The sequence below is a fragment of the Ipomoea nil genome, unplaced genomic scaffold, assembly GCF_001879475.1.
Source record: "Ipomoea nil cultivar Tokyo-kokei standard unplaced genomic scaffold, Asagao_1.1 scaffold0785, whole genome shotgun sequence".
NCBI lineage: Eukaryota > Viridiplantae > Streptophyta > Magnoliopsida > Solanales > Convolvulaceae > Ipomoea > Ipomoea nil.
The window spans coordinates 130,580-139,992 of record NW_017617213.1 but is presented as its reverse complement, the minus strand read 5'-3'; the positions used below and the strand labels follow the sequence as shown (position 1 = coordinate 139,992).

Genomic DNA, 9,413 nt, shown 5'->3' with positions numbered 1-9,413 from the left:
TTCTTTCCCTCATTATTATATGAATAATTTAACCAATTAAGGAACACTAATTTATAAATACACATTGGGCATTGGTCTAATCGTGCAAAGTGCGTGTCATAACTAGTATATATATATATATAAGTCAGCAAATCATGTTGCCCACATGTTAGCACGAGTGTCTGGTTCTTTGTCTAACTTTGGATCGTGGTTCGCTGAGCCACCGACCTACATTTCGGTGTTGATTGATTATTAATGAATCCATCTCCTTATCTTTCAAAAAATAAATATATAATGTAATATGTCAAATACTAATCCCTAATTCCATATCTGAAATAGAAAATCCATAAATCCTAATTCCCTTTTCCCTCTGCGGCTTCAGCACTGCCGACTGCGACTCGTCTCGTCTCCCTCAGGCCTCACCTCTCCGTCAGCCCGTCGTCTACTCACTGCTCCACCGGCGTCCGGCGGCCGGCCACCACGAGGTCCACCGTCCAGTCGTCCACGAGTCTTCTCCAGCTCTGCGTCAGTCCGTCGTCTGCTCAGTAATCCACCGGCGGCCAGTCTTCTACTCTTCTCCAGTTCGCCGTCGTCTGCTCCAGTCCACCAGCCCTCGACTCCACGGCCAGCAGTCCACCAGACTACGAGGTCTGTTTTTATTTATTTATTTATTTATATTTCCTAGAGTATTAATACTGCCTTGTTAACAAGTTTTGTTGTGTGATTTTTTTTTTCTTGCTAATAATAAAATTGTATTTCTTAAGTTATCACTTTCCAGTTTCCAGTGTGTATGTTTCTATATTCTGTTTTTACTTTTTAGTGTGTATGCAGTATGTTTAAATGTTTTATATGTTTGATGTTTGTAGACTTGTAGAGTTGGAATTTACCCCTCCTCCCCCAGTCTCGCTGCGCATCAACGCCGGAATCTGCAAGGGTCTCTCCTCCCCCAGTCTCGCACAGCAATGCCGGAATCTGCAAAGCTAAGAGTATGAGACGCAGGCACATAGTGATACAAGCTTGCAACCTCACAATCTTTCTCTGGTAATCTACCCTGCAGTGACGACAAATGTTTATCAGTTGACGTTTCATTTTTGTAATTGTGTGTTTCCTTCGTTTTGTAAGTTGCAATTTCGAGATAATCTTTCTGCGTTTTACGTGGAATAAGCAACAACCAAATGGGGAGGTTGAATAGTATATTCTAATTAATCATTACATGAGAAACTGACAGAAACCGATTTTTTAACAGGCAAGATAGAATGATATTTGAATATTAATCTTGTCAACTTTGTAGAGTCTCTGCTCTTGAAAGTTGAAACCAGCTAATTTTGCTCAAGTGCTGCTGCTGTTAATTTGTTGTTACTTTGTCATTCAAATGTTAGGGAGTACGGAAAAATTATTACGGAATGATATTTGAATACTCATATGGGATAATGTTATTAGTTAATAGTAACTCAATGGAAATGTGGAGTTCATTTTGTTATTTGAATGTTTTTGTTATTCAAATTGTATACTTGATGCTATTTCATTTTATATTTTCTCACTGGTTTCACATTTTGACTTTCAATTATTATGTTAGTATTTGTGTGTCAATAATGTATTTATTCAAATTATTGGTATTTTTCTCACTGGTTTAGACGGAAAGCCTTCTCCCTCACAACTGCAAAGCTCAGTTGAAAGCAAAGAGAATCACTGCCATGGGAACTTCAGTGCAGGTGAAGCCATTGTGTGGAGTGTATAACGAAAACCCTCTCTCCTACCTTGTCTCCGTTGATGGCTTTAACTTCCTTATTGACTGTGGTTGGAATGACCACTTTGATACCTCTCTTCTCCAACCCCTGTCCAGGTCGGTCTGTCTGTCTCTCTATGTTTGTGTGCACACATATTCAACTTGAAATGCTTCAATATTAATTTAGTTTTTTGGAATTACTACTTTTGCAAATGATTTTGTTCCAGCCAAGAATTGAGAATTGATTGTAATCCTTATTTAGGGCACATAAGCAGATTGTAAATTGCATAGTTTTGACAACAACATTTTGTCCTCTCTAATTACTAACACATTAGTATTTTCTATTTAAAAATGTTGTACATCTATTCAGGGTAGCATCAACAGTGGATGCCGTGCTGCTCTCGTATCCAGACACCCTTCACCTTGGTGCCCTGCCCTATGCCATGAAACACTTTGGATTAGCTGCTCCTGTTTACGCCACTGAACCTGTTTATAGATTAGGATTATTAACTATGTATGATCAATATCTCTCGCGTAAGGTAAACCTCTATTACATCATTTTATAAAAATTATCTTTCCTATGGGTTGTTCTTGTTCACATTGCTTACTCCTTTACTCTTTTTTTTTTTTTTTTTTTTTTTTTTTTTTGTAGCAAGTGTCCGATTTTAATTTGTTTACCCTGGATGACATTGATTTTGCATTCCAAAGTGTCACCAGATTAACCTACTCTCAGAACTATCATATGTCCGGTAAGCATTGTATTTTGTTTGTTGAGATTTTCCTTAGATATTCTTAATTCAACTAATTTAATCTTGTTTTGTCTTGTCTAGAATGAAGTGTATATGGACCCAACTAAAGTCATTGCACCCTAAACCTAGTTGAGCTTTTTGTTTTCATAACTTAAGGGTATAGTTTTTCAATAAGTATCGGGTACTATAAAATGTGTGAAAACAATGCCAATGAACCTTGACTTAGCTGGCCAAGATGATGCCCTATAGACCTAAGCTCAGAAGCTTCAGCCGCCAACCCCACCCCTGCCCTAAAAAGAGGACAAACTTATTTTATTTACAACAAAAATGAAGAAAAGAGTAAGGGAGACTCTAGGAGAATAGAGTAGCAGTCTTGGGCTTATGAACAAAAAAATAGAAATCAACATGATGAGCCAAAGAAAAACAGGGAAAGAGATTGAGGGTAGGGGGTTTTCAAAGACTCAAGAAAGTGAATCTTGTTAGGATTTTCTTAATTAATTTTATCTTGACCCCATTAATGTTATACAACTTTTTGATTCTTATTTTTGTTTAGTTAACTCTTCTTTTTTTTTTTTTTTTTTTTTTTTGGGTGTGGAGTAATGAAATTTATCTTTTGGTTATCTCTTGTTGAAAATTGTTAACTAATGCCAGGGAAAGGTGAAGGAGTTGTCATTGCTCCACATGTATCTGGTCATCTACTAGGGGGTACAGTCTGGAAGATAACAAAAGATGGGGAAGATGTTATATATGCTGTTGACTTTAATCATCGCAAAGAAAGGTCATGCATTATAATATTTGTTATAACTTGTGTAATTATTGTATTAGTGTGTAGAGTTAGGGTTTAGGGTGTTAGGGAATAACTTGTGTAATTATGAAACTGACTTTCCGCTGCTTCTATCAGGCTTTTAAATGGAACCATTTTAGAGTCTTTTGTTCGCCCTGCTGTCCTAATTACTGATGCCTATAATGCTTTGAGCAACCAGCCTTCAAGACGTCAGAGGGATCAAGAATTTCTAGGTAAAAGTTGCTCCTTGAGTAATTTGAAAATTATTGAATTTTTTAGCAGTCGGCCAGATTTTGCTTCTTTTTAAATGATAATTAAAACATATTCTTGCCTGCTTAAATTAACAATCTATTACCAGTCCTCTAGAAGAGTCCAGTGATTCAGCTTTGGACTTGACTTACATGGAGGTTGTTTTTTCTTTCAGTACTTATGCAAACATATTCCCTTATTTACCACAGATAGCATTGAGAAGACTCTAAATGCTGGTGGAAAAGTATTACTACCTGTAGATACTGCTGGTCGCGTATTGGAACTCATTTTGTTGCTAGAGCAGGTTAGTTGGTAATGAAACTGTAGTCATTGCATCACCAGGTAATTGTAATGATTTCCCTTTTTTTATTTTCTTTGAAAATTCCAGCACTGGCATCAAAAGGGTTTGAGCTATTCCATATTTTTTCTCACATATGTTGCATCAAGTACAATTGACTATGTCAAGAGCTTCCTTGAGTGGATGAGTGATTCAATAGCCAAGTCTTTTTGAGGACAGACGGGATAATGCTTTTCTTTTGAAGTAAGATCAGTTTCTTCCACCCACTTTACCATTAATTTTATCAGACTTTCTCTTTAGTGGCAAGCTTACCATCTGGACAAAAGTACTTGTTCTGTTAACCCTTACTATAGGTGCACAATTTTAAATCTCAGGTAGCCCCAGACTGACCAGTCTATCTCCTTAATAACAGCATGTTCAAATGCCATCATAATTTTGTTTTCAAAACACTACTCCCTCAGTCCCTCTACTTTTTTGTTCTCTGCGGCCTTTGTACTGCTTGCAATTGCCTTAGCCTACTCAAAATTTCTGCTAGTTGAAGCCATTTAGTGTTTCCAGATTTCAAAAAATTAACCATAGCATTTATTTCATAAATTGACAGGCATATCACACTTTTGGTAAACAAGAGTGAGCTTGAAAAGTTGCCAGAAGGTCCCAAGGTTAGGATGCCTGTTTAATTAAAACAGATGGTATCTTGATGTGTCTTTATTTAGTTTTATAATTTGGGAACATGTCCTTTTTAGGTGGTTCTGGCATCCATGGCAAGTCTAGAGGCTGGATTTTCACATGATATATTTGTTGAATGGGCTACCGATACAAGGAATCTTGTTTTATTCACCGAAAGAGGGCAGGTTTGTTTATGCACTGTCTACAGATTAGATGTTTTAGTGTACTCTTTCTCTGCATTCAAATATTCAATTGATTGCTCTTTGTGCTGGAATGTGACTAGATGGGTGAATGTGTCTTAATTGTTTCATAACATATACTTATATTTCCTAAAAACATTTCAGGATTATGGTTACCCCAAAAAATGGATAAGATATCATATGAGTTAATCACCATTTTGGTCACTCAATTGTTTCCCAACTGCCAATGTAGTCCCTAGATTTCAATTTCAACCAATTTGATCATTGAATTGTTTAAAATTTCGTCAAGTAAACCCTTACCGGGACCAAAATAGTGATTTCCACATTTTTAAAATTTTGTCAATTTGGCCGCCTAAAAGGGTTTAATTGACGAAATTTTAAACAATTCGATGATCAAATTGGTTGAAATTGAAAACTAGCGACTACATTGACAGTTGGGAAACAATTGAGGACTAAAATGGTGATTTCCCCGATATCATATTGAAAAATTTGCTATGTATGAATTATCATTGTTGTTAAGGCGGACTTTCATGGCGAGGTGCCGTATATATAAATATATAATATCATATATCAATTCATGTTTTAGTACCGGGTTAGGTGTCCAATACGCTTGGACGACACACGAGCTCGCCTCATCCATTTCAGGCAAGGCGAGCTTGATAGGCGATTGGTCTCTACTGATCGGAAGCTTAGGCGACGCCTTAACAACACTGAATTACACATATTATTTGTAACTTTTGGTCATCAAGGTATTCCTATCTACCACCAAATAAATTTTAAATTGTCATCACTTTCTAATCTGCATTTATTTATTGACATTCAATCTTTTTATTTGGAAAAAATCACACGTTCTTGTTCAATCATCTATTGTATATCTAATGAAACATGTTTTTGCTTGGCTCCTTGAACTTACATATAGTTTGGCACACTAGCGCGTATGCTTCAGTCTGATCCACCTCCTAAAGTAGTTAAAGTTACCATGTCAAAGAGGATACCTTTGGTTGGAGAAGAGCTAGCTGCTTATGAGGAGGAGCAAAATAGGGTAAAGGAGGAAGCTCTCAAAGCTAGTATGATTAAAGATGAAGAATCAAAAGCATCTCTTGGAGTTGACACTCTTACGAGTGACCCAATGGTCATTGATTCATCTAATGTCAAACATACTTCATTAAATGGTAATGTTCAAAAAGATGCTATTCTATTGAAGAATTGGCTCTCCTAGGATATTAATAATATAGACAGAGTTATAGGCATAGCTGAAATGGCTGAGGGGACTAGGAGGTCTTATTTATTTTTAATAGAAGGGGAATAAATTTACTCATATTACTTATCTGCTATAAATTTTCAAATAGAGGGGGGAACGTTTGGAATGGGTTTTTTTTTTTTCTTTTTCTTTCCACTGGTGTGTAGATTCCAGTAATTTATTTGCATAACATTTATTCCATGTAATTTAATTTCAAAATTTAAACCTATATATAGGCAGTCTAGGCCAGAAAATTCTTCATCCAGTTTTAATTAATCTCAAGGCATATCAATTTTGCAGCTACCAGTCTACAAGTTGGTCCTTACAAGGATGTATTGATTGATGGGTTTGTTCTACCTTCTTCTAGTGTCGCACCAATGTTTCCCTGCTATGTTAAGTCCTCTGATTGGGATGATTTTGGTGAAGTCATCAATCCTGATGATTATGTCATCCAGGAAGAACATATGGAGTTATCATTGATGCCTGTGAGTTCTTGATTTTGGTATGCTTCTAAGTCTTATTGATCTGGAGGGGAAAGAAAAGGAAAAATTGAAAGAAATTATAGCCTTTTATCTGCAGTGTGCATTTGCTAGGTATAGTGTAACTTCTGAATCTATTATGGATAGTTCACGAGGGTGTTGAAGTACATTTTAGCATTCTGTCAGTTGACCATTTCGTTATGCTTAGTTTTAATCATATGTATCATAGTTTTAGAACTCCACTTTAAAGGGTTCTGTAACATGAATTTTAGACCTTCACTACATATCTTTATCATATGGAAAAGGAGGGATGGATGGGAGTGAATAAACTGTGAAAAAAAACAGACATGAAATTATATAATTAGAATTTATGTGGAATACTATTTTTAGATAATTCAACCTGATGAGATTTTCTACTTAGGTTGATGGAGATCTTCATGGAAAGCTTGATGAGGGATCTGCTAGCCTGATATTTGATACTACACCATCAAAAGTTGTATCTTCTGAGTTAACTGTAAGTCCTTACATTTTCTTCATTGAGCATAGACGCATAGTTAAAGATTTTTTTTAACACCTTTAAACTGGAGCACATAGCTTGGCAGACTGGCTTATCTTTTGTTTTTAGTTAGTACTCACCTTGTTGGGTTATTTATTTATTTATTGTTTTTTTTTTCACTTACAAAAAAATATTGCTTGCTGCTATCTAGTTCAAACTCGTAAAAATTGACAGGTTAAATTTCTCAGTGTTATTGATGATACTGTGTTTTTAATGGGGTTCTGTACTTTCATCTTACACAGGTCCAAGTCAAGTGTTCCTTGGTTTACATGGATTTTGAAGGCCGCTCTGATGGTCGTTCAATCAAATCTATTCTTGCCCATGTTGCTCCCTTAAAGCTTGTATGTACACACTTCTGTTCTACTGGTGGTGTCATGTGTAGTATCTTTTGTTTTGATCTTTTTTTTTTTTTTTTTTTAAAATGGAAGAAATTATCTAAGTTAAGTTGTGTCACCAAACATTGGTTTTTCCAATTTGATCATATTAATAATATAAGCGAGTGTAGAGTCTAGCATTGCATTTTATCGTATTATAGCTCATATGTGTGATGTCCATAAACCATAATACTGAGTATTTTTATTTGATGGGAAGTCTAGTGAAAATGCTATTACCTACTGGGATCTGGGGAGGCCTCACCTTGAACCACGGGTTATCAGGACCTTATCTTTTAATAGAATAACATCAAATTAGTTTGTTCTCTATCTACTTTGTATTTCTGTGCCCATAAGCTAACTTGCTACTTCTTTCTTTCTGTAGTCTAATTTGCACTTTTAAAAAGCAATCATTTTTCTACTGAACTTTATTAACCCTTTTGGTAGACTGCATGCAGATATCCATCTCTGTAATGCTAATCAGCTGGTGTTCTGTTTTGATCTACAGGTTTTGGTACATGGCACAGCTGAAGCAACAGAGCATTTGAAACAACATTGTCTGAAGCATGTATGCCCACATGTTTATGCTCCCCAAATTGAAGAAACGATTGATGTTACTTCAGATTTGTGTGCTTATAAGGTTGTATATTCCCAAATTGTTGTATGTGTAGACAATTATTTCAAAATGCTAATACTGATCAAAGTTTTGTTTTTGTTTTCTGCTCATTTCTATGATAGGTGCAACTATCCGAGAAATTAATGAGCAATGTGCTGTTTAAGAAAGTAAGTTCAATGTAGTGTGGCGATATTTGCTGTACTCTGTTCTGGAATGTCCAGTCCAGTATTTCAAAATGAGATTGACCAACTAGAATATGTAGCACTTACAGTCTTCAACCCTTTATGTTGGGCCTTTTTCGATGTATCTCTCATTTGTTATTGTCTGTGTAATTGTAGCTTGGAGACTATGAAATAGCATGGGTTGATGCTGAAGTGGGGAAAACAGACAGTGGCATGTTGTCTTTACTTCCTCTTTCAGATTCTGCTCCACCACATAAGACAGTACTTGTTGGAGACCTAAAACTGTCAGATTTCAAGCAGTTTCTTGCAAGCAAGGGTGTGCAGGTATTGTTGTTGTTGTTTATCATTATTATTATTATTATTATTATTATTATTATTTATGGAATTTTTCTCAAATACCTTTTATTACAATGTCCCTTTGTAAAAATGGGAGGTGTGATATTTTGGTAAAGAAAAAAGTGGCATGGCATGTTTCCCAAAGGCATTTTAAAAACTCTCTGATGATACTATACTATTACTGCTCTTGTGCATGCAAAGGAGTAATGTTAAATCTCGTGTTTTCAGGTAGAATTTGCAGGTGGAGCCTTACGGTGTGGGGAGTATGTGACTTTGCGAAAAGTAGGAGATGCAAGCCAAAGGGTGAATGCTTCAATTCCTTCTCAATTGTTTTTTTTTTTGGTAGCATTATATTGGAGCACTTGTAATGTTTACTTTTTAATTGAGATTCTGATTACTTACAGGGTGGTGGTGCTGCTGCTATACAACATATCATTCTTGAGGGGCCACTTTCTGAAGAATATTACACAATTCGGGAGTATTTATATTCACAATTTTATCCCTCTAAATCTGAGTTGGAAGAGATCTTCATTCCTCGGGAATTTGATATGTTCGAGTTTGACTTATTTTTCGCAATAGGCTGAATGTATCACAGGACAGGCTGGTATGCATTTGCCTATGTAAGAAGGATTGTATACATTCAATCACCTTAATTTTTGTCAAAATCGCTTTCCGAGAGGTGTGTATTGTACTGCGACACTCAATTGATTTCATAAAGAACGTTTGGTACCTTAAAATTAAGGAATAAGGGTCAAATAGGCCACTTAATTGCACACCAAAGTATAATTATGCCACCAAACTAAAAATAGATGCAATTAGGTCCCTGTACAACACAAAATTATGTAATAGGTCCCTGTGCATAATAGGTTATTTTATTTAAAATGATCTATTTACGTGGAATGGTAGGTTACCAATTTTAAAAATAATTTTTAAAACTAATTTTAAATAAAATAATTAATTAAAATTAAAAAAAAGTTAAAAA

At 35.6% G+C, this 9,413-nt stretch overlaps 1 pseudogene across 1 annotated transcript; it reads left to right on the top strand.

Moving 5' to 3' along the window:
- The first annotated feature begins 336 nt into the window (after positions 1-336).
- LOC109177062 lies at positions 337-9,109 on the top strand (annotated as a pseudogene). The gene is made up of 20 exons (XR_002053513.1): positions 337-627; positions 846-1,020; positions 1,614-1,822; positions 2,076-2,244; positions 2,358-2,454; positions 3,106-3,232; positions 3,356-3,471; positions 3,697-3,791; positions 3,876-4,028; positions 4,387-4,444; positions 4,529-4,636; positions 5,571-5,823; positions 6,192-6,376; positions 6,792-6,884; positions 7,169-7,267; positions 7,806-7,937; positions 8,036-8,080; positions 8,252-8,419; positions 8,660-8,734; positions 8,836-9,109. The product of XR_002053513.1 is annotated as a cleavage and polyadenylation specificity factor subunit 2-like (transcript).
- The last annotated feature ends 304 nt before the right edge of the window (positions 9,110-9,413 follow it).